This window comes from Dromaius novaehollandiae, chromosome 10, assembly GCF_036370855.1.
Source record: "Dromaius novaehollandiae isolate bDroNov1 chromosome 10, bDroNov1.hap1, whole genome shotgun sequence".
Classification (NCBI taxonomy): Eukaryota; Metazoa; Chordata; class Aves; order Casuariiformes; family Dromaiidae; genus Dromaius; species Dromaius novaehollandiae.
This window is the reverse complement of record NC_088107.1, coordinates 22,147,544-22,173,097: the sequence shown is the minus strand read 5'-3', so window position 1 is coordinate 22,173,097 and position 25,554 is coordinate 22,147,544. Positions and strand designations below refer to the sequence as shown.

Below are 25,554 nucleotides of genomic sequence, written 5' to 3'. Positions count from 1 at the left end.
TCTGGGACAAGAGCCCGGCAGCTAGCCCAGGCAGGCGCTTCAGGCAGCGCGGAGCTGCGCGGCGCAGTGTCCCTCCACGGGGTGTTACGGGGCCGAATTTCCTGTGGGCTCAGAAGGTAATTGGACACATCTGTGGAGGAAAACGCCATCCTCGGCCATCAAATGGAAGGGCACCATTTCTGATTCTGGAAGTCTCCAAGCTGCAAATGCTGGAGCCTGGGAGAGGGCTTGGGGAAAGCGGTGCTGTACATTATATGCCTTTATGCTCTGGGCCACTGCCACCAGCAGGCTATTGGGCTGGCTGGACCTTTGGTCTAACCTGCTAGGTTGCTGTCACGTTTTTAGGCATTTTGTCTCCTCTGGGCTTTTTCTTATGGTATTTATGATCCTTCTGATGTTCTTTTAAACATCTTTGATATTTGGGAACTTTGGTTAATCTACAGTTGGTACCTGTGTTATTTCCCATCTCATCAGCTGAATTGCATCCTTTCTTATATTGTCTATTATAGTCAATTCATACTTACAAGATGGTAATAATTTATCCTGCACAGATGGATCACTATTACTTTTTCAGCATAATCTACTCCTCTCTCCCTAAACTTGCGTTTAGGAGTAAACGTTTGAGAAAGTAGCTTGTTACTTCTGCATTTTCAATTTGGGATTTTGCTCTATACTAACATATAATAAAATCATTTTCTAAAAATGCCACTGAATAATTTCTCTGTGTCTTGGCTGTTTCACTGAAGCATAACGTTGACTGCGGTCGTTTCATCCCTGACAATTTCTTTAGCTAATTAGGCCTTCACCGTTCGACCTCGTTGTCTGCACCAGCCTGTCAAGCTGCTCCGGTCCCGCAGCAGTTCTTGTTTTGCATCCAGGATTCCTCCCTTACTGCTTTCACCTATCGCCTCTTTTCTCTGTATTCCCAAATGAGCCATTTCTCAGGCGTGGGTTTTCAACTATGCATGTTATTCAGTGGCTCCTTTCTCATTGCTATTTTGATAATATTTTATTACTCTGTTTTAACTTCTTTTTGTTTTTCTTTAGCTTAAGGTTTCAAATAAGCATTTTTCTCTGGCAAAAGATTTCACAGCTCTAGCTGCTCTGGTTTTTCCTTTTCATATGAGTTACTCTGTCAACACAAGTGCATGCTAACTCTAAGTTTGAATGTAAGCTTCAGCATGATCCCTGCTTCTGCATCTGAAATTATCTGCTACCTTTGCTGGCACTACGCAGTTTCAGAAAGCACCTCAGAAATGTTTCTGCCATCCTTCGTGGGACTGCTCAAGTTTTACTGTGCCTTGTATTAGTCCCGTCACCATCTTTAACTGACCTGCAAACTATTCTGCAAAGAGGATCTGCTTATACTTCATCTCTTACCCCTTCCCCATTTTTAATTTTCACCTATGAAGATACTTGTGCATACGTTGCCACGTTAAAGGTATGTGTCATTTTCAAGGACTTCCTTTGCTTATAAAATGCTCTTAAATAAAATCCTCGGTATATCTGTCTGTCTATATCTGTAGAGAGATTATATATAGATATTTTTTCAGAAGATGCTCTGCTATTTCGGAGCCCCACATGGTGCTGCAGCTGACCCGTACTGTTAGCGCAATGACAGCTAGGAGCGGCGCGGGCTCCCTGGGCCCTGCCTGCCGGCCTTGCCCGCTCCCGTGCTGCACCGCACAGACTGTTTCCAGCTTGCAGCTGCTTCGCACAGCTCAATCTGTGTAGCTGCCAAAAGCACTTAGTGCCCCACCTGTCTGCAGTTAGAGAGAGAGTTTTAAGAAATTATTTCCTTTTTCTGCATCGGTGTTTTGCAAGATGAGACGCTTCAGATTATGATCTAAAATTTCCCTTTGTGCTCAGCTCATGTGCCGTGCTGAACTTGTTTGTTGCTTGAAATGGTTGGTTTAAACAATGAAATGCTCCATTGCACAACTTGGAGAGATGGGAGGAAAGGATAGCGCGGGTCACAGGGAGGAGCATTTCAGGTGACTTTGGAAAAACACTTGAGCCATTCAGCATGTCCTAGATTCCTTGTCATCTGAACGTCTAGTGCAGAAATGTTGGCAAGTAGTACTGGTTTCTTTTAGTAAGGACTTCATTCTTTTTTTATATAGTATTTCAGCAATGTTAAGTACTTCTTGCAGTTCCTTATTGCAGCTGTAGCTTTTTTCCATCAGTATTTTTAAATTGCAGTCAGAATCAGAAAAAGTGCCTACAGAAAATACCTGAGGAGAGAGAAATACCATGCAGTGAGAAACAGCGGGGACCCCTTGCTAGTACCCTCCGATCCCTGCCACAGGGCATTACTCTCATTCCCTGCGGCGTTTTGTCTCGGGGCACATACTACTCATTATGTCCAGTTCTTTTTACTTTGATTTTATGATCAAAGAGCACTGTAAACTCTGACCCAGCTTCAAGCTCTGATTTTTACTGTTGGTGGCCCTGGTTACGCAGGTCTGATCATTCTTAACTGATGTTAAATTTTGGCATCTGTTCTGACTAATTCAGAGCTAGGAGTATGTGTTGCATTTCTTTGCGTTTGGCTCTTCTGCTCCATTCAGCTCACTTTCTGTTGTAGTTTCTTGCTTCAGTTTTTTTTATATCTTATTGCCTGTCTCATGGCAAGGTCAAGCGGTACTTCACCAAGAAGTCAAGCCATGTGCAATGGCTGTGGTCACAGGCTTGTAGAGTTTAAGTACCGCTATTTTCTTGGAAGTACCCCTTCATTTGAGCAGTCTCATTTATCTTAATACCCAAACCAATTTCTAACATCTTGCTTTTAAGTAAAACTTTGACAAATGACAGCAATACATGCCAGATGCTTTCGCATGGTCTCTTGAAAATAATTTTCCTAAAGATCAGTGTGAATTCCCGCGCTGAGCAGACCTACAGCTGCAGCATCGCAAAACATCCAAGCTGATGAAACTCTTCCAAGGAAAAGGTAATCCTGACCAACGGCCTGTGCACGTGCCTTAGCGTTTAAGTAAAGATTGCTGGCCTGGGCATAGTGATTAGAAAATTCAGCTAAAGCATTTCTCTGTAGCTTTTCCTATTTACGTTTTTGTCATCCAAACGTAGTTGTGGGAAGAGCTGGGTGCTCGGCGTGGCCGGTCGCGGTGCGGCTCGGCGGGCAGCCCCTGCGCCCCGGCAGCAGTTTGTGCTGAAGCTGCGCCAGGCTCCTGGACCGGGCGGTGCTGCGGCAGCCGGCACCGGCAAGGGCAGTTTCGCTGCAAGCGCATGGGGAAACGGTGCGTTTGGCAAGGCAGGGAAAAGGCAGCGTGTCGAATTTGCGCAGTGTGGAGAGCCGCAGCTCGCTGGTACCAGGAAGCTCTCGGTAATCTGCCTGATTTCTATTAAAAGTATTTTATTCTGTTTCCTACTTTAAGGAGAGGGGACGCGAGGTCTGGGAGGGTCCGTTGCGATGATCAGCAGGGGCTTCAGGGCACCGACTCTGCAGGTTCCCATTTACTGCTGTCAGGGGCAGGGGGGCACGTCTTCAGAGCAAAGAGAACGCCGCTCCTCTAGCTGGGCTAGTCTGCATTTGCGGTGATGACTTTTATTTAGTAAAAGCAAATGAATGCCTTTAAGAAATTTTCTGTGATATGGTCGCCCTGAAGTATCTCTCAAGTGTCTGCTAATGAGCTGGTGAGATGGGAACTGGAAATTTGAGATTCCCTCCGGGTGAGCCCTCGAGGTCGTTCCTGAACGAACCCAACACAGAATTGCGCTTTGTTTTCTTGCTGTCAGATTTTGCAACAAATCATTTACTATTTGCAGTCCAATACCAGTCTGACACCTTCTTTTTGCAGCTTTTTGGAATTTTCCCACCACGCGAGTTAGTGTATTTTGGATTGCCATCCACCAGAATTTTTGTAGGGACGTTGTAATTAACCGCTGAGCTTGCTGATAACGTGTGTGTTCAGGGTCAGTGAAGTGTACGCCAGCTTCCCGGCACATTTCTTCATGTCCTCAACGCTGGTGAAATATTCACTTGTCCGTGGTTTGGTCCAGGAGACAGACAGGATCAATGGAGATGGATCCCAAATCTCAGCAGAAGCAAAGCCCCGACCACGCGACGCAGCAGCAGTGCGGACGTGCGCAGCACCGCTGTGGGACGTTACCTGCCTGCGCAGCGGGCCGCCGAGCGTTGCAGTGCCCCGCTGGCCGCCCGGGAGTGACACGTGGTGACGTGCTCCGTGTCCCGTTTATCTTGGTACTTAGATTGCACTCTGCGTCCAGGGCCGAGGCTCGCCTGAGATGCAGCCCTGGAGGTGCACGGGAAACGCGGTGCTATTTCACACCTTCCGCGGCTGCGCTGAAAGCCTGGGTGACGGTACCGTTGCGTTCGAGGGCAGGGAGCTCGCCTTTGCCACGCTGGCTGGCGGTGTGTCTGCAGGCCCGAGCAGTCTTCCTTCCCCTTGCTCTTTGGGCTAAACGTATTCATGGTCTGTGGTTCCTTACATGCTTTTTCTGATAAAAACAGGTTTCACTAAAATTTAGTTCACCAGAAATGAATCAAAAATTGCTGGTGGTTATTCTGATAGTTATGCAGAAGTTCAGTTTCTGAGAATTATCCTGTTTTCAAATACCTCTACGGGTTGGCTCTGCCCTCAACTGTAAAAACATGGCCACTGACACCCTTTTATGGGCTTCAAGTCGTCTGCTTGGACGGTGGAGAACAGGTGAACGCCGAAGGAGGAGTTTAAAAATATATATATTTGGGTGTTTGTTTCTAACTTCTATAAATGTATACATTTTGTAAAGATCAAAAGTGATCTGAAAAGATGTTTTGTTTTTAACGAGGTTTTTATCAAAACGTTTTATTTTTCCTCTTTCCTATTTGAGAAATTTAAAGTTTGTTTTCTCAAAGTTTGTTTTTGTTCAGTTTTTACTTTCACAGAAGATCAAGATGGTCAATAAGTTAGGGAAATGAAATAGATGCTAACAAAAGCACTGTTAAATATTTTAGTAAAAATTTTTCTCCTCTTAATTGGTTGTGCATACACATACTCTGTGATTATCACTTCATTAATTCTCCTGAGACTATCCAGGATATTTTTCTAGAGCAGATCTGACTTTTTTTTTCTTTTTAATATGAAAATGTATATGGGTTATCTTTTAATGTACACCTTTTCAGGTCTACTTTATAAATTTTATATGCAAATCCAAATTTATAAGTAAAATTATAGACTCTGACTATGCTGTTTCTAATGCCTGATGAAAGCACCTTGAAAGTCTGTCTTGCATGATCTATTGACTTAGAATGGATTAGGCTTGTTCACATCTCTTTTGCGGAGCCTCTACAAGTAAAATATCTTTAGTTGGTCTACTATTTTATGGTAAAGTTTGGGACAGAAGATGCACCAATTTATAATTGTTCATGACAATTCTGAAATGCTGCTTAAATTTATTAAAAACACAAAAGTTCAATTATGATTGGAAGGGAGGAGGAGGAAAGAGCAAATCCTAGTAGTATATGGAAGTGAGGAAGTCTTGGCAAAGACTGAGTGCTTGAGAAACTTTCAATGGCCTCCTTTATTTAAATGAGGAATTCAGAATTTGGTCAGGTGAAACCCAGGCGTTAAGTTGTATAAAACAGAATCAGAAAAGTCATGAGACGTGAGTACAAGGCATACTTCCCAAATACGTTTTACAGAGTTAAATGCATTTCAGTTTTGTGTACATGGAGGAACGTATTTCCAGTTTTAAGGTAATGGGGGGGGGAAATTCAGAAAATCCAGGTAGGAAGCAAACATTTCTCTGGAATTCTTCAAATTTGCACACAAATGCATATAAGTATTTTTTGATTGCGGTTTGATACTGTCTCTATTTGTTCCTTTTTGAGGTAGCAACCATGTAGTGAGAGCATTTATTTGCAGGGGGGAAAGGAGGGAAGTGATCATAGCGTTATAAGTCAAGAAGTAAAAGTCGTGTTGCTCGGATAATTAAAACTCATGAGTTTTGTGTTCATTTTAAAATGCATTTTCTTCATTTAAAAATGTTTTATGAGATGCACTTGGAAAAACCAGGACGAAGACTCTTTTTTGTGTGTTAATTCCCCAAAAAGTGAGATCGTACTATTCTTTTGTAAGCCAACAATTGCTTCTTCAGAAACAGATTGGAGGAGAAAAATCTCGGAACAAATTAAAACCACAAGGGTTTTTACCATTTTTCCTCAGTGATGATGTGCCCTACCATATGCTAAAGGCAGAAGTTATCCCTTCATGATAAAATGCATGGTGGCAACGCATATGTACATATAAACAAACACATATGGTTTAGGAAGGCGATGCAGAAAGATTTAAGCTTGAGAAGTGAAATGCACAGGCTAATAAAAGCAAGGAGAGGATTGCAAAGTAAGTTGTGCACTTTTTCTTAGTGATGAATGGATCTTGCCTGGCATGGGTGGTATGCGTGCAAATGATACGCCTATACTAGCAGACTTTTAAAGGTCTGGAGAGAGACAGTTGTGTGTGTGTGTATATCAGGATTTGTGGCTAGATTAGTGGAGGATATTGCAGTGATAATTAGATCTGAGGTACTTTTAAAGACGAAGAAAGTCTAAATTCCATTACTTTTGTATCCAAAAACTTGTAATAACTGTATCTTGTATAAAGACGATGACTGAAACTCTGCTGCTGGATTTAAACACGAGCAGCCCCTGCGCTTAGTATTGCCCCTGCTTAACTTTTGCCCACAGAGGCTGCAGCGAGCTGCTGCTGTGCGTTTCTCTTGCTCCTGTCAACCTGTGCCGCTGGTGGTCTTCAAACCACTCTGCAGTGACAGCCTGCAATACTTCAGTAAACTGTTCTTTAGGTCAGAAAAACTGTATTGGTAGAAACTTTCTTGATTCCTAAAATGTTCACTTAGCTTTCCATTAAAAAAATATATTTTCCGACTTGCATTCTTCCCATTTAATCCATAAAACACAGCATGTGATGTGGTTTCTTTGTTGATTCTAAAGATAATTTCTAGCCTGTAAAAGACCTTCTGTCTCAACAACTTTGCAACAAAGACTTTTCAATAGATGATAAAGTGCAGCTGCCAGATTAACAGACAGAGAAACCGAAAAGGGAGGATCTCGCAGATGGTTCGAATAAAACCAGGCAGAGAGCACGCGCGTGTGGCGGTGGGTGGGGGGAGCGAATTGAAATTCAAATCCTAATCCCTGGGCAAGCTTTGGGGTTAGTTTGTGAAAGAAAGAAGTTGCGTAAAAAGCCATTTGAGGGTTTGGGGTTGGTGGTTTGCTTGTGTTTTGTTTCTGGCATTGTTGCTTCCCATTTTCCCTGTTGCTATAGCATTACTGATTTTTTCCGCCTCCCTCTACCCCCGTGTCCATATTGCTACCTGAGGGATACGCTGCTTTGCCAAGGGTCCTCTGCAAGGCCACGCGCAGCTATTCAGAAGACTCTTGTAAATATGAAATACCACTTAAAGTGTAGATCTGCAGAAAACATGTACGTAGGAAGTTTTGCTGTTGCAGCAAAGAACAGTAAAAAGTTGCAGTGGACTTGTATTATCTTACTGTGCTGCGCTGCTGCTGTTCCTGCCTCCTGCCCCGCGACCTCCCTCGCGAGGCTCTCTGGCTGCATGCTGGTTTATTAAGACCCTTCTGGCTGAGTTTGAAACCATCTCCCAAGCTTTGAGAAAACATGTGTTTCTTTGAAATACAAGACGAGTTTGTACTGGAAGATTCATTAATAAGGCTGGATGACTAGCAGTATGTTGTGTCTCCTTTCTGCTGACTTTCTTGCCTTATCTAAGAGTATTAGATCTATAACAGGAGGTGAAAAACTAATGAACTTAAATTACAGCAAGAAAGATGCAGCTTCGACCCTGGGAGGTGAGGGCCTGGCAGTCCCTCATGGGCTCCTCTCACACTATTTTTTCATGACGTGAAGTGTTTGGGGGTTTTTTGGCGGGTTGGAGTGGTTCGGGGCCGGGGGGTGGATTTCGTGTGTGGTTTAAGTGTATGAATTCAGACAGTGAGACATGCCCTGCTTGATAGCCTGATCTCAGTTTTTCAGTTTGTTTGGTGAAGTGAGTTGTGGATGAACATAACCAAGGTTGTGTCACTTCCACGTGCGATCGGGTTTTGTGTTTGAGAAAGTCCATGTGATTCCACAGAACTGCTTCCGACTTTTGGGGTTGGCTGCTCTAGCTTTAGGGTGTCGTATTTTCTGTTTCATTGAGAAGCTCAGCTGGATGTGATCACAAGACGGTAGCTAGATGCATATTCAGAGTCTGCGTGTTTTTTCACTTGTGCCGCGATGAACAGACTGCAACAAAGATAGCTGTTTCTTTCTCTGCGCAGAAAGCCTTTCCCCCCCCACCTCTTTTCCATATTCAAAGTAACTTGATTTTTTTCCTCCCCTCCGCTTGTTAATCTCTCTATCCATCCATGAAAGGACTGGAGTGTTTGGAGAGTGCACAGACTTTCAACTTAAAGCCCGTTGGGATGTTTCTCGATGTCGTAGTGTCAAAAGCATTTTCAAATTGGTGGCTCAGAAGTCAGTGCAAATCCTTCAGACGCATGAGTAAAAGATACTTGTTGTAAGAGTCCTTAAGCATGAACAAGCCATTAAGTGCTTCCTTTCTCTCCATAAATCAGTTCTATTTTAAACAATATAATCAGTCTATATTTCATACTAAAAAAATTCTTTAAATTAGACTTTTAAACTCCCTTCTTCTGAGTCTCTTCTCCTGTACACCTATGAATTTATATTAAAAACATAAATCTACCCAGAGAGGAAGATACATGCCAGGTACCGAGTTAGACCTCTTTGTCCCCTTCCTCTGTCTCTGTTAGGACTGGATGTACTCAGGCAGTCTGCAGCATTTCTTTACCCCAGGAGATAATTTTGAAGTGAAAAATTATTACTGTCTGAAAGTAGAATGCATCACTTATTACCTGAGCGATGGTTCAGTAATGCCACTTAAAAAAGCCATCATTTCTGAGCGTAAGAAGCAAGTTATTTTCAGCTGTTTATTATGTGCACTATGAATAATAAGTGTTTGCGATACTTTTTCAATTCTTCTGTTCACATTGGTCCCCCAGTTTATTATTTTTAAAACTTTTGCTATGCTTTGTCACCTTTTTAGGTCACTGCCTCTTGCAGGGGCAGGGAGAAAGCCTTTCGGGGAGTTTTTGAGTATTACAGCTGTCTGAACTACCTGTATACAAACGTAGGCAGCTATAGAAATCCTTGCCTTCAGCTTCATATTTTCTACCCCATGTGATTCGTACAGCCTTTTCGGCAAAGCTGCCACCCATCTACTGTCTGCAGGAGGCCTGTGAGATTCGTTTGCAGGAAATCCCATGCTCTAACGAAAGGCTGCGGTGGCCGTCGTTATCACCGCGCGTGTGACACTGTGCTGTGCTTCGCTGGGGCAGTCAGTTTGGAAATACGGGTTTCCCTTTTTCCAGTCTTGTGCAGAAATGCTAGCCAAACAGGTGTAGTATAGCAGTAAACCCTCGCGGGGCGGCAGCTGCGATTGCTCTCATACCTGGAGCTAGTCGGAGGTGCCAGGGTACCTCTGCAATTTGTCTCATGCTGTAAATAGAGTTCCTAGACAGGCTTTCAGAGCTTTCCTTGTGCTCAGGCACTGTAATAAGTCTATTATTATCATTAAAATGGTTAGAGGATGCCATTCTTCACAGGACTTTCTGGTTCACTTATTTCACAGAGGCAACACCTGGCTGCCTGCATAACTATTCTGGCAAGGTCTTTAAACAGGCCTTGCTGGACCTGGTGATTATGTATTTCTCAAAGGTTTTGTATCCGCGATACCAACATGCTGGTATATAAACAGTGTGCGCGATGCCAAAAAGCTTATTAGTTTGGCAAACCCAGTAGCGATCTGAAAGCGAAGAGTAGTTCTTAGGATAAAAATAGGACAGTGTACACAAAGCTGGAGCATCTTCGGTCTTCCACAGCTCATGAAGAGTCCAGTTATAGTCAACATGAACAGGAGAAATATTTCCCAAATCGTGGCTTTGGTTTCCTTGTGCGTTGCTTCAGTTTTGCCTCCTTACGCAGTCAGAAATCATAACCTGTGCGGTGGTTTCTGAAACGCAGGATCCCTGTTGCTGACGCTGTAGCGAGGTGCCCTCTGCCTGCCGCGCTGCCGCTCGCTCCCGTGCCGGCGGCCGGGGAGCGGCGAGGGTTCGCGCAGGGGCTCGCGACTCCTTCGTTCAGCGTTCCTCGCTCCGTGTTTCGCCAGGACGACTTGTGTGCGACGGAGTCACGTGGCGGCGCTTCTCGTACCGAGTACGGCCATGGGGCCGCACCTCTCGTACCTTGGGGGAAGGCCGTGGAAAAAGGAAGAAAGGGGTTTGCCTTCGTTTATTCTGTCCGTGTTATAGGCTGCTACATATGGAGCAGCAGCTAAAAGGAAGCATTTCATGTCATTTTTATCGTTTATCTTCAAACGTTGTAAATTAATCCTATAGTATTGATCACTGAAAAGTAAGTAAATATAGAGTAGTCAGGGTTTGAGTGGTACATTGTGATTTTTAAGGCAGTGTGCTGACAGTGAGTACAGTAATACCTTGATATGGTGTATTAATATATGATGTTCATAGCACTCATTGACTTAGCTGTCTTTTAATATGCAATAATATGCGGGAGATCTGAATATCTTCTGTGGCACCCAGAAAACATAATGGAAGCTTTAAAAACTGCCTGCATGTCCTCCGCGAGCAACTTGAAGACCTGATGGGTATAAAGCTGTGGTAGCGAATCTGCCATCTCCAGCTGTGCTGGAGTTTTGAGGGGGCGTTTCTGCCAGCAAGTATGATTTCTAGCTTTATTCCAACTATTTTAGGTGAGAGACTGATACGGCTACAGCAGTGTTATACCCAGAGGTGCCGGCAGCTCTGAGGAGGCAGCCTGCAGGCTGAAGGAGCGTGGCTATCTCAGGACTAAGCTCAAAGCAGGAGAAATCCAGCCGCCTCCGCTAGCCAGCTTCTTTAAGCTGCAATCAGGGCATGCTGCCTAAATCGGCAAAGTTCAGTAACATTCCCCAATCCCTTGTTTTTCTAGCCAGGAAAAATTATTCACGTCACCTTATTGAGGGAGTTTTTCAATGTTTGTTCAACGCATCTGTTCCATGCCACGAAGCATTTGCTGATTTCCCTGTTTTTCAGGATTGTTTTTTCTTAATTCAAAGAACTCCATAATATGCCCAAATTTTTCAGACTTTACTGCTCAAGGAGGTTCTCCGAGGGCTATGGACTGTGGTATTCCCTTACCGCTCTTTCTAGAGGTTTTGCAGGGCTCTTATTTTCTCCACTCTGCTCTTGCTCTACATGGTACTTCTGGCTAATTTTATCTGCAAAAGCAAATTCCAGTGGGTTCTCCACGCTGGTAACTCGTCTGGAGGAGAACACAAATCTTTTCCATCCAGATGAAGTTTCTGACTAATCTCTAACATCTCCATTCAGAGGATGAGCCACAAGCTGAACCTCAGCAAGACTAAGAGTGCCTATTCCTTTATCTGTCTTCAGTAGGAGAGTATTGATGGTCACCCTTCCCATCTGTCTATTTTTGAACAAATAATGTGTTTTCTTTCATGATGGCTCTTACTTAGCTGATCTGTAGATGTGCATCTGCAAAGCTATCTCAATATCGTCCTTTCAAATCTGTCCCCCAAATGTTTTTATGATCACCATTTTCAATGCATTTTGTTTATGCTGCTCACGTGTTGATAGCTCTACTCGTCGTGTTCATCAGTCCTCGCCTGCCGTTCAGTCTGCGTATGCTCATCGGGCTGTGAGTCCTTCCTGACACACAAGCAGTAAAACACTTTGTTCCCTGTTACCTAGGACTTTAATAATAATAAAATTTTTTCAGGCATTTGTGTTTACTTTCTTTCCTCCAGTTTTGTCATCCACAAATATGTTCATACTTGAAGTCACAGCAGAATGCCAAACGAAAGAAGGAAAGACAAAACAAAATGGAAAAAAAAAACCCACTAGACAGTAGTGTTTCATTAAGTAACTAGTTAAAAGACCGGGAATTTTGGAGGCGCAGTCTGGACACTGTCTGAAAACTGACAAATGCTTCTGTATTAGGAGATGAGAAAACCTATAAATGTCTTTGAGAGTTCAGTTATCCTGGATTAAGGTAAACGTTATTTATTCAAGTAACCTTTATTGGAATGAGGGTCTAAGCACCATAAAGTGCTTTTATGTCAACATAGCTAACACAAAACCACGTGCTTTTGTTCTCTTGAAACATGTAATATATCCAGTTAGTTTTCTTCCTTTTTTTTCTTAGTTCATTCTTTGTATTTTGTTAGGAAGTTGTAGTTAGAATTAAGAAAAGTTTTAAGGTCACCTGTTCCTTTTCTTAAGCAAAGACCTCAATTATACCAGCTGGTTTTTGCAGTCCTTTAGTCAGCATGTGCACTCTAACCCATGGTTTTGTCACAAAGCTAAGACTTGTAGTACTGGGTTACGCTGTGGCTATATAGCAGATAAAATTAAGCATACTGCTGCAGTCTCCTTTTCTGGGGTTCAGAAAAGAAAATTGTTTGCTAAAGTGGAGAAGAGAGTCTAGTATGCCAGCTGTGCAGTCTGAATCCCAGACTTCAGATAGGGATATTCCAAATAGAAAAGTGCTATCAACTTTTCTAAAAGTTGAGAAAGGCTTGAAAACAGTAAAGGGTGAAGATGGTGTCTCCTTATCTCCTTCTCAGGTAAATGCTGTATTGAGCAGTTGTCATCTTAGTAACACTCATGGATTGTGGCATGATACTTCTTAACTAAAAGCGTTCCCCTCCTTCCTCCCAGCACTGTTCTTTTCTTTGAGGGGATGGCCTTGGGCATCATGGTTGACAACTTTAAAACTCTAGCTACAAAACAAAAAACTAATTTTAGTAAATGTATCTATTTCAAGACCAAGTGTTCCAGCAATGTTCATGTTTGTAGTTTTTAGGATTGAAATGTTAAAATGAAATAAGTCTTCTGATAAAAGAAATGCTTACGCATATTTAAATAGATGGTAGAGGGGCATGCGGAGGATTAGCAGAAAACTGTAAAGCATTAATTGTGCCAAAGAGTTATTCCTGATCTTGATCATTTGGTAAATCTCTGTGCTGTGCTTATATAAATCAGTCTAAAATCTGCTCAGACTTTCTGCGTTGTGAAGAGTAGTCGATTCCAAATAGGATTAAAGCAGACGTCTCTAGGTGACTTTCGTAGCATTTAAGAGATCCAAGGGGCATTACAGAAGGAAAATGAACAATAAACCATGTTTGAAATTTGTTTGAAATAACATCATCATCTTTCTTTTGCAGAAAATGTTGCTGTCCTGATCTGTAGCCATGAAGAGAAGGGGGTGAAGCAAGTCTGTCTGGAGAAATCAGAAGTTCTTGGAAGTTTCAAAGGGGCTTAGTGCCAGCTGCTGCAGAAGGTTTTGCAAAGCCAACCCGGATGAATAGATGAAATGCCTCAAACTTAAGTGGTAACTAATTTTTCTGGTATCTTTTTATTTCCCTAGTACAGCTTCCTTAGATAACTTGTATGGATTATAGAGGATTATGTTCTTATACAACCAGAATTTAAATAGAGTAATTTTACAAGAGCTAAACATTGGATGAATCTGTGATTCTGTGAGTTTCATTTATTAGCAAGCAGCTGGAATTTTAGACTTTCAGTATCTGATGGTTTATGTTGTAGTTTAGAGAAATTTCTTCCTGAGGATTCTTCCTATCTCTTCATGGTTGAAAAATGAGGTTAGATTTTGTTATTGCTGTGTTCGTGAATGTCTTTCTACCAAATGCCTAGCAAAACTACAATTCAGAATAAGCTGTAGAAGCATCTCTATACCTATTTTTGGTTACATGGCAAGTAACTCATGCAACTTCTGAAACATAACAAAAGTCACATTTCTCTAGTGCTCTATGAAGACTGTTTATTTGTGCTAAAAATCAGCAGACCATTTGCTCTGAAAAAGTCTTCCCTTTTCCCATTTTCTTCTTTTCTTCTTTGCTGCTCTCACTTGCTTATCCTATTCTCTTCCCTTTCTCATCGATTCATGATTGAGTATGAAACATCTAAAATATACGTAGGTTATACTGGAGACCTGTACAATGTCTTCTTCATGACAGTGTGCTACTCAGAAATACAAAAATGTGATACTTAAAAAGTTAAAGGTGGAGTAGAAAGACTCTAGCTTCTCCATATTTTTAGTTATAATGAAATAATTTTAGACATTTCAATACGCAGCAAATACTTTCTGCTCTTAAAAGCTTGTGATACCTGACTTTTCTATTGCTGACTGTCCATTATCTTTCCATGACTGTATTAGCTGCTTAGTCATGATAATGTGAAATGTAAATACATGACTGAAGTAAGAACCTACAGAATACTGAATGCCACAGTATGCTGACAGAATCTCCCAAGGACACAAGCACAGCATGAGAACTAACTTTCCACATCGCTAGTGTGTTTTACCCTGGACTACCTTGTTAATGTATCGTTTATTGATAGTCATCAAACAGCTGTTGAGCTGTAGTAACTGTGCCTTTGTAAAAATGGGTGAAGTGCAACCAATGACTAAAAATAAAAGGCGTATATAAAAATAAAAATTACCTTGCCTTTAGTACTTCAAGGAAATGTTTTGCTGTCTTTGGAGAGAAGAGAGTAAAGAAGTTGTGTATATATATATGCAGTTCTCAAAGCTGCACAGAGCCTTGTGTACAGTGGAATTTCCATTAGTTTGGTTATGCTGATGGAAACCAATCATACAGCTGAGTATATCAAAAAATGACATATCTCCATGTGGCTTTCATTTGGCATGAATCAACAAAGGAGGAATCTGTATATATGTGGGGGTATACATATGAATATATATCTATACGTGTATGTTGCCAGAATTTGAAAAATTTTAAGAATGCAGATTTTCAAGATTTTATAAAGGTTCCTTCTTACACTCCTCTCCTTTATTTGAGAGAAAGGGGGAGAAGGAGGGAGGGAGGGAGGGAGGAGGAGGAGAAGGGAAGGAGGGCAGGTCTGGTAGTATTCTTACTGTGGTTTTGGTAGACAAAGGAGGACGGCATTTCTGAACCTTACAAATATTTGGACTGGGCAAGGGAGAAAACTATAAGGGATTTAGTCCACCCATATATTATAGACTGTGTTAACATTTCGGTGGATACCTGTTAGTGCTGCTCAAGGATAATTCTTTCATTACCTTTTTTAAAGGTAAGGTTTTAGAAAAGGTTCAGCATTAGCATAACAGTTCCTATTTGAAATCCACATTAAGGCTCCTTGTTTGGCTGATGCCTTATTTGGTCAGTGGTTTCCCACCTTTAGAGGTTCTTTGGCTTGGAGTTGGGTGTATTTTTTATTTATTTCTCTTGTGCTGGGCGAGAAGGGAGGGCTTGCAGATCCCCTTCATCTGCAGTGGTGACAAATGAAGCTCAGAAAGGAATTATAAGCAAAATGTCTGTTTTTTTCTTTCAAGTTTGTTTCCTATGCTCTTTTTAAAGTTCTCTGTTCCTCTCCTTTCTTCTATGGTCCCTTCTCTTTGTGCATATATTTCCAGACCTCTGATTTATTGACATGTCTAATGAGAACAAGAAGAAGAGACAGTTTCAGTTTTCGTGCCTTTATTTTGCCACAGCTGTGAAACTGGGGCACTTCAGTGTGCTTTCAGATTTCTAGAAGACACTTGAAAGCCCACAGATATGGGCAGGACAAGTTAAAAAGCAGTGCTAATCACAAGCTCTCACTCACCAAGGAAAATGTACCATCTTGGCATGTCTTATTCAGCAAGTTAGGTGAAGATATAAATAGCTTACAGCTGCCATCATTTCAGAATAAAAATTCGTAGCAAATTGAAAGGAGATCTTTTGTTTGTCACCTCATCTGTTGCCGCCTGGCAGAAAAGCCACCTTTTCTTTATGCATCCAGCATTTGTCAAAGTAGCACTAGCTGTGATTGTATTAGGGCTAAAGGCTCCAGCTCGGGAAACAGTTTCCCATAATTGTTTCTGTATTCAGATTATCATTTAGCTGATGAAAGCGAGCATCGGCGGTGCTGGAGCAGGAATAACAGTGCTGTGTGATAGGCGTCTCTCGCGCAGGGAGATCTGAGTCGGCTGGACGTGGAGAGGTTCGCTCGGCTTGAGCGAGCGCTGGATGAGCCATGGGGGCGGAGGCCTGGGGACAGGCAGGGGCTGCCGCCGGGGCAGGTCTCCTTGCCGGTGGAGGCGGCCGAGGCTGCCACGTGAAGCGATCCTTCCTCGGGCTGGGAACAGCTGGAGGATGTTGCCGGGGAGGGTGCTCTTGGCTCGGGGACCTCGCCTGGGAGGGCTCTCTCTCAGCCTGAGAACACATTTTTTCCACTTGACTCACTGAGTGAAATCTAAATGAGCGATAAAATTTCTAAAATTAATGTTGAATTGGTTAGAATAATAAAAAGTGGATTTATCATCAGGAAGGAAGAGCAGAATAAGGGGAAAGGATCCCTGAAGAGGAAACCTCCACCTTGGCGAGACAAAGGCAGGCAGGGAGCAGCCCAGCGGCCCTGCGTTCGGCAGGCTGCTCGCCTCTCCAGCCGCGCCGCTACTCGCCCTTGGAGAGAAGGCCTCCGAGAGCGTCAGCAACCTCCTTTTCCACGTGCAGCACACGCGCACGTTTTTGTCTGGGGGTGCTTTCCGTTGGGAAGTTATTGCACTAGGCGTGTGTTTGCATAGGTTAGGTCTTCATGTGGGATGCTGCCCTACGCGTATGTGAAAGGAAACAGCCCTCTGATTGCTGCAGAACTCCTCCGTCCCCGGGAACAAGCCCGGCCTTTGTTTCCTCTCTTTGACTTGGCACAGGGAGCGAGGAGGGAGCATAAAATGCTGGCACCGAAGCAGAGTCCGATATGATTGCTTTATGCTATAGATATGGTTAAGTACCTGTGTAAGAGGAGGAGGAGCTACTGGCTTTAAATGTATTTTTAAGATAATAATCATAAAAATGTTCCTTTAATGATTTTACATTTGTATAGTGTATTTCCTTCATGCATTCCTGAAGAGCTTACTAAACTTCATCTGTACAGTTTATTATTTCGTACTGTTGTTTGAGAAAGCGTTCGCTGCACAGACACTCATAATACTGCGTATTCCCTGGTGTAATTCAGAGAAATAATTACAAGAAAGTACATTTTGGACTGTGTGGAAGACGAGCTGTATGCTGTGTTTCTTGCGCAGAATAGGTGAGTTGCATTCATTCTTAGGGTGCTAAGAATCAGAGAATTGCCTATTGCTATGCCAAGAAAAGATAGGTCAGCGTTTTAAGATCAATTACATGTAAACAAAACAAAGATTTTTAGCTCAGTCTCAGAAGTAGATGTTAAATTCAGGTTAGATTTGGGTTGGGGGAGGGATATTTTTACAAAAAGACTGTTCTTTCCCTGAGACCTAGCTTGCTAGTTTTTCAGGTCCAGCCAGGCTTTTTCAGTTGAGGTTTAAATGACTGAACATGATGATTCAAAGTGGAAACACTGACAGATTAAGCTACAATGAAGTAGAAATATTTATTAAAAGTTCCTAAAAGCAATTCCCTTCCAAGGGCAAAGTTAATTTTTCACTAGCTTGCTTTACAGTCTCCGTTTTCATTTATGTTTATTTATGAAATCTGTCCCAACACAGGTATGTTATAAATACCGCCCTCGTCAGTTCATCTGATAAAAGGGCAGTGATGCCTGTGCGTTTGTTAAATTCATGGTGATGTGATGACTGTCCCTGGAAACTTCAAAATAAGCAGCACAGGCAAAATGGAAAAATCGTCTCGGGAGCTTTGAAGTTCCAAACGAGGACTGCTCTTCGTTTTGAACAGGCGCCCGTATTTCACATCACAGTTACTAGGCTACTGAATATCACATCTTTTGGCTTTTTTTGCGATGGGGCAATAGATTGCCTGTTCTGGGAGTAGTGAATTTTTAGTGACTGGGGAGATTAAAGAGGTCTTGCTTAAAGGGAGGTCTTCAATTTTCATTTGCTCTATATTCTTAACAAATTCACCCTCCCTTAATTTCCATCATATGAAACTAATATATTTTATTTTGTCATTTCATTCATTAGCTGTTTGGCTGGTGACTATTAGATTGTATTTTTCATGCTAAGTCCTTCTCTCTTCTCTGGCCTCCTCCTCTCTGATGTTGTATTGGCAAGAAATGTTCTCCCATTCCAAAGAGCAAGTTCAACAAATATTTCAGATTCTGCTAATTAAGAGAATGACTGACTTCTAGGGCTGAAAAGGTATGCTTCACTTTTAAGTCTACTGCAAGCAAGAATCATTTTGTATAAACAATATTTTTCTTATTTGACTGGGGAAAGACTGTGTATACCATTGCCGTAAATCTTTTTTTTCTTAAGTTGGAGGGGGTTTTTTAGCTCAGAGTTAAAGCCTATAGTATTGGTGCTGGTGTGTGACGCAATCTGTAAATTAAAAGTTCTACTAACTGCGTTTTCCCAAATACGAAACGGCCCTTATGTAAATACGCTTCTGGCGGTACTCGCTTGCTAATGTGAGGAGCAGAACGAGGGAATGAGTGAACAGAAAGCAACCACATCTGAAAATATACCTGAGAGACAGAAATAAGATAGAAATGCTGCATGGCTGTGTGAAGACAGGTTGTCTTCACTTCTTACCGTGCAGCCATTTCCTTGCTGCAGTTACCCAGGGATGTGTCTGAAACTCGGGAAGCGCTTAGCGTTTTGCCAAGTGCCGGTAGTGGAGCTGGAGCAAGGTTCGGGTTTTGTCGGGGCGCGCTACACCCTCGCCTTGCAGGGCATTGCTTCGGCAGCGGCCACCACGCAGCCCCGCGTGGGACTGCGCCTGCGCCCCGCTCATCTGCTCTGCCCCGCTGTCGCGGCTGCGTGCAGGGAGCTGCGCGTATCTAGAGCGTCACCGCGCTACTGTGAAGGTAGAGTCGGCTTCTGTTCTCCTGCCTTTTAAGACACAGTAATAGAAATACTGGAGGCTTCTCAGACTGGAAGGGTCCTTAGTGATTTCTCCACAATGCAACTCTTCTTTTTGAACATGAATTTCCTTAACTCTTTCTGTATAACTCTCTGAAAATGCCTTCAGGAGCAATTACAGCCAGTGATACGTAACAGCCTAATCATCACTACCTTAAATATGAACATTTGCACGTGTATATTTTAAGCAGAAATGCTTCTTAAATGAATAGGTAGGGGTTTTAATCTAGCTGAGAATCAGTCCAGAAATACCTGGCTTGCTTTCTCTTTCAGCAGTGCGTTGTATATCACTTCTGATATGAGAGTTAATCTATGTTTTGCAAAGCTTTCATTTTTAATCAATTGCTTTCCATTTCTGGTAATAAAAATTCCGTATATCCTTCAGAGAGAAACTGGGTTATAGTTTAACTTCAACTGCTGTGGTTGGTGCTTTGTGGTATGAGTTATCGTGGCATTCAGAAAATATTTAACAAAATTCATACTTTTCCTGCTGAAGGACTGTGTTAGCCTGTGTGTAAACATAACTGGAATTGTTTATTTTTCAATACTAGATAAGGTGAGAGGATAAATAAATTAAAAAATAAGAATACCTGTTCTAAATTCTTCAGATTCCTACCTCCCCACCCAGATTGTTTTAAAACATGACAAGTATGCAGCTGAGACGCGTGATGTTTTTCTTCTTTATAGTCCTACCCAAGATCTAGTAATTATTTATTGGCCATATGCTTCCCATTGCACTGTTGCTTTACTGGCTGCTTCTACTGTGTACTGCCATCCCAAGTTTTTACCATCACTTTTACAGGTTAAAATACTTCAATTTTTCACAATAGATTTCTTGAGTTAGAGATTAGAAATAAAAGTTTCAGGAGCTACCACTCAATAGAAAGCACTGACAGAGTGTTTCCCCCTCATCACTACAGCACTAATGCACTATGCAAGGAGACACAGCAGTCAGAGGGGATGAATCTTCCTAAAAACTCATGTTTCCAGGGAGAGGACGGCTGAAAATAGAATTGGGGAAGGCCACTCTATCTTGTTAGTACCGTCTTCCTCTTTCAGTTTGCTGTGTTTTGCTGCAAATACAATTCCAATGCCTAAATTTAAAAAGGTATTTCACCACAAGCAGAAGAAGGGCTGGGCTGCAGTTTTTTGCCTTCCAAGCAGTTCAAATTTCTTGAGCACTGTCTCTGCCATCTTATTTTTATAATAGTTTTGGTGTATATATATTGACAGTCAAATCAATGCTTTTGACTTTTGGCTTAGTACTATTTGGTTTCAAGTGTACATAAAGCTTCCTTAGGAAGAAACACAGAAACATTAATTTAAAGCTGGCATGCTGTGAGAAATAAGCATGTATTGCTACAACAATACCTATTGGAATATTTTGGTTTGTATTCTGTGAAATCATTGTGACTTCAAGGTATATAAACTCAGGCGGTTAGACTGGATGAATTCACAGGTATTAGACATTAAATTAATCATGAATTTATTAGTTTAGTCTTATTAATGCAGACGATTTTTTTCTGCAGCTAAAGAAAGTAGCACCAAATCCAAGGAATAAAAAATAATCCTTGCCTAATCTTTTGTCTGTGTGTCACTGATTCATTTTCAAGACTGTAGCTGAAAATATCCATTAGGCTTGATTTCAGTGATGGATACAAAAATTAACCTTGAATATCTGAATAGTAGTGGCATACTTGGGGCTTGCGTCAGTCAGTATTTGGTTAATTATCGAAGTATGACTGCAAGGAGAGCAGACTCCAGCTGGCTGTAATTAGGGCTGGATTGTTCCATGCCTTCAAGACAGTTTTTATATTCATGGGATCCACGGCTTTCTCTTGTCCTCATTTCCTGAAACAGAAAAGTACTCATATTGCAAAGAATTAGAGGGGGGCAAATGATGAAAGAGAGACTGTGTGGGTAACTTATTAACATACTTAGCGCTCTCCCTGGGAAATATGCATCATAAGTCTCAAAAACAGGAGTCTCAGCCAAAAAATGTTATTTCAATTCATGAGAAGAAAAGGTGGATCTTTAGAAAGCTCAGTGGGTTCTATAAAATCTGAAATCTGTGCTCTGTAAATCTTGGTCTTAATGAGGGACCACCAGCCTGTGTGGGAAGACACTTGGATGGCAAATCAAGAGTACACGTGACTTCTAACAGTCGATGACAGTTCAGTAGTTCAGTAGCCATGGGATACAACACCAGAAGTGCAATATATCATATCCAATTTGTTGAAGTACCTCTGCCTTTTTTGTCTGCTCGCTGCTGAACTGCTAGCACTGCAGTGCTGGCGTTTGCTTCTGGAGCTGCCCTAGCTCCAGCAGCACGGCGCAGCTTGCCGTCGGTATTCAGGGCTCAGGTCACCTTGACCTGGGCTCCGTGCAGCCTCCGCTGTTAGCAGCCCTTATTTCCACTCACAATAAAGACTAGCGAGTTTTCAAATTATTACTGACTTGCAATCAAATCTGTTGATGTTTGGGGAAGAGCGAGCCTTTTGCTTAATTTGTGTGTTACCTTATACATTGGTATGTCTGTGGTATCCAACGTGGGAGATACGTGCCCCAAACTGTGTGAAAGAAATAAGGCGATTAACAGGCCCCAGGTGAAGTGCACCCGTCTGTACCTTTAGAACAGATTAAAACGTCATGTTTTCTGTGATTTACCCAAACTACTCATGGTTCTCAAGGAAAACATTTGGCGCTGGGGAACCTCTTGGACATAAGAACGGTGCTGATGCGGCCTTGCAGCAGAGGCTGTGGCAGACTGCTCCAGCAGTTTTAAATCACTGAAGTGTTCTTTTGAAGAGATACTTAAGCAGAATTGAAGATTTTTATGCAACTAGAGTAGGTCAATTTGACCCCAAGAGGTTCAGAACAATATCGATCTTACCATGACACCTGCGTAAAACTTGCCGTTGCTCATCTGCTGAGATCACTGCTGGCCACTGTTTCTTGGGGTGTAGAGGACAACGTAACCACAACAGCCACCTCCCTGCCTCTCCAAGCCATGCAGTGTTGTCCCCTCTAGTGTTGAAGATTTGATGCTTATAGCTCCTCTGTGTGAGCCCCTTCCATTTGGTAACCTAGCAGAAAGTTGCTCGTCCTCACCCATCCACAGGTTAATTTGATGTCCGTTTAGGAAGTGGAGGTGACTCCGAGCTGTTCTGTAGCCCCTACAAGAGAAGTGGCAATACATGAAGTGAGCACCTTCAACTTATTTTAGTTTACGAAAGTCTTGTATGCAAAAGGGCCTGAAGGAGGTTAACTTATTATTGCTAAACAAAAATAATAACTGATAGAGGAAGATATGCAAGGTAAATTCCTCCTCCTTTGTTTATTAAATGCAAATTAAATATTTTCATAGGTAAATAGTCGCACCTTCCTTTTACTGATTACCTTCATGTCTGTATGTATTCCCCTCTTAGATTCAGATCTGCTCAGACGTGCATCTCCAGCAGTGGCTGTGCAAATGTGAGTTGCATTTAGAAAATGTCTTTGCAGTATGGTCACGTAACTGTTATTACTTGCTCAACTTTCTGCATGTGAACAATCATCCTTCAGTGCCATAGCACTGTTCACTAGGCAAACGTGATAATTTTTGCATAAGTGCACTTTTAGACTTGCAAGTCTGAAATGCAGAATATAAACACAAGATAAAATTTATTTTGTGCACTGAAATTAACTTTTTCAATTTTCTTCTGTGTACTTAATTACATTCTTAATAGAGCATTAATATATGTTTTGCTATTTATCAAGAATGTCTTGTTTACTGAACTGCTGCTATGAAAGTTTATATTCTCTAAGCATAGAATTTATAATCTCAGATTCTGTTTATTGACTGAAAATAAATCTCTTAATCCTCAGAGTGTTTAGATAATTTCTTTGAAACTGTACTATGATGACTTTGGAAAAGCAGCTGAACAGATACATAACTGATATCCAAATTTGCACATACATCTTATATATACACAACAGTTTCAGCTCTAGCCATACAGCTTTGCATAGTTTTCACTAGTAAATCACACTGTAGAATCACGTATAGGTGGTTCGATGTTACAGCTAGGTCAGTGTAGTAACTAGCTGTGATAAAAGGGGGTTGATCCAGTATCCTCTTTTCCCTCATTTCCGAAAGCAGACACTTCTTCCCTTTGACCTACTCTAGCACTTGACCAAAAGAGGTGGTAAGCTCCTTTAGGGGTTGCAGGGGAGAGAAAATGTAATTTAATTCCTTCCCCCCGGCCCCCGAATCCTGTTTCTTCCATTTTAGTTCCCTATAGGAGAACTTGCTGCGGAGTCCCATAGGCATCAATACCAGATGCACGGCCAAGCGGTGGTTTGTAACATCAAACACAAACACTATGGGGCCATGACAGGTTTTATAGACCATGTATCTGCAGCCTTCATTTAGTGTGTTTCAATTTCTGTATTTTTTCGGCAATCTAAAGATGGTATGTTTTCCAAACACATTAGAAGAGAACTCGCTTACCGTGACAAGGTGTTAGAGGTACGGCTCCAACCCCGGAGTTCTGCAGAACTTCCCCTCTACCTCGCGCTGCGGTGCAGGAGGTGGTGAATCCTGCAAGGGCCTTGCTTTTCCCACTGCCTCGCTGCACTCGGAGCTTAATGCATGTATCTCGTGGTTTGTGTTACAAAGATGGAAGTCACTTTTAGCGTGAGGGATAGCCTGCTGTAGTTGTTCAGAGTTGAGTGTCAACTTGCAATAACTGCCAAACCGCTTTCTGCAGCGGCAGACCACCGCAGAAGCGGCCTTCATGTCGAAACCTGATTGGAGCCTTTGTGACGTTTAATGTTTCATTTTAACAGTCACCTGAAAGAGCCTGGCATGTTATTATCTGAGACTTTATTGCAGTTGTTGTTTCTTATTTAAATGTCCTGTCTCCCTTGAGATTTACTGTAATTAAAACCAACCTGTGGAAAAATGTTTCTCTATTATATGCTAGCTATTGTTGTTCCAGTCAAAATGGTAAAGCAAATCAAACAGGATATAATGAAAATGATAAAGAACATTTGCGAAAGGCAGTTTTCCTGAGGGAAGTAAAAGGCATCAATGTGCTTCTGGTCTTGGTTTGCATTTCTAAGCTGGTATATGTGTGGAGTAACTCTGCTGAGGTTTGTCTCTGCACCTGAGAGCAGGATCCGGTACATCTGCGAGCAGTCGGACTTGACTGATATCCAAGGGAACTGGAAGTACCACAGCAAGAAGCCTTTTTCCCTGTTACAGTAAGGTTGCTCTACCATCTTGTTCAGCCAACATTACGTCTACCTGTCACTGAGGTGTGCGTGAAGGAGGAGGTCTAAATTAAGCATCTCCGTGGACTTTCCTGTAGCTAGCATGTCGAACAGGGAGGCATGTCCAGAGCGTAGTATCTGAAAAATACAACCATTACCCAAAGCTACAGTGCAGCAGTATGCACTGCTGGTACAAAAAGCACAGTTCCCAATTTTCAAAACTGAATGTCGAAGGGGAAGAGTCAGTTTTCTTGGTCTGGCGCGGAGGCTGAGCTGTTCCCTGATTGCGTCTCTCCGTTCCTCAGGTGGTTTCTGAGGAGTTCAGTTGTTACTGCTCCACATCTTTTACCTTTTGTATTAGGCTTATAATTTTATTTGAAGCTGTTTTGCAGTCTCTTTTCTCTTTTGTGAACAAGCTTTCCTATCATTAGCATGTATTACAGTAATCTATATTAATTCACAGTGGTAGTGATAGACTTTGTTACGGAGGCTTAATCACCAGCAATCAAGAGACTGCGTGCCATAGGACAGGGCTGGAAATGTAATGCTTCCAAGGGGCAACGGTGGGATTTAAAGGCTTGCTATTTTAGCCCACAGCAGCTGTGCGTTGATGGATTGGGTTTCGGCGTTGCACAATGCCTCGCCGGCATAAGAGCAGTCGGGGTTATTTCTGTTATTGTGACGTTCGCTTCGTTTTTGACAAGGGGGTTTGGGAGATGCAGGGAAGTACAAATGACTAAGTCTGTCTTTGTACGAATGTTCTCAGAAGCAACCGATCAATCTCTTGGATTTTTTTTTTAATTGATGGTATAGAAATTCAAATTTAAAGATCATTAGTTTAGTACTTTCAAACTATTTTAAACTTCAGATGTAATTTTAAAAAAAAAAGGCCATCCGAAGAATGTTCTCCGGTTTGTGAGTTTGTGGTGCTAATGAATTTGCAGAGCCCTCATGCTCAAATTCATCTCTGCGGTTGCCTTGAACTCTGGAATTGAGGAAACAGTAATTTCTTCCTCTCTCCTCCCCCCATTCCCTTTTTTGTAAAGAACTGATCAAATGCTTAGAGTACAAATGCTGCGCATGAATATTTATAAGAACTTTTATAACATTTAACAAGGCAGTGCTTCATGGCTGTCTCTTAGTGAACGCACATATTAAAGTACGCATAATTTCTTTGAAGTTACACTTGCTCTTTATTAGTTTGATTGCAGATTGATAGGAGCTGTAGACTCCTCGGGGCGGTTGGGCAGCAGTTGTTGGCGATGGCAAAATACAGAGATCAGTGCTGTGTTTCTGTTACAACACTTGTGTT

General features: G+C 42.1%; 1 protein-coding gene across 4 annotated transcripts in view; it reads left to right on the top strand.

The window, feature by feature from the left end:
• Positions 1–25,554, top strand: part of PEAK1 (pseudopodium enriched atypical kinase 1) — a 131,214-nt gene that overhangs the window by 45,960 nt on the left and 59,700 nt on the right. For 3 of the 4 annotated variants that reach the window (XM_064517576.1, XM_064517573.1, XM_064517575.1), the window contains exon 2: positions 13,312–13,478. The gene's annotated coding sequence lies outside the window, so the exon portion shown is untranslated. Of the gene's footprint in view, positions 1–13,311; positions 13,479–22,417; positions 22,464–25,554 lie in introns of all 4 variants that reach the window. The other variant, XM_064517574.1, reaches the window with a different exon arrangement.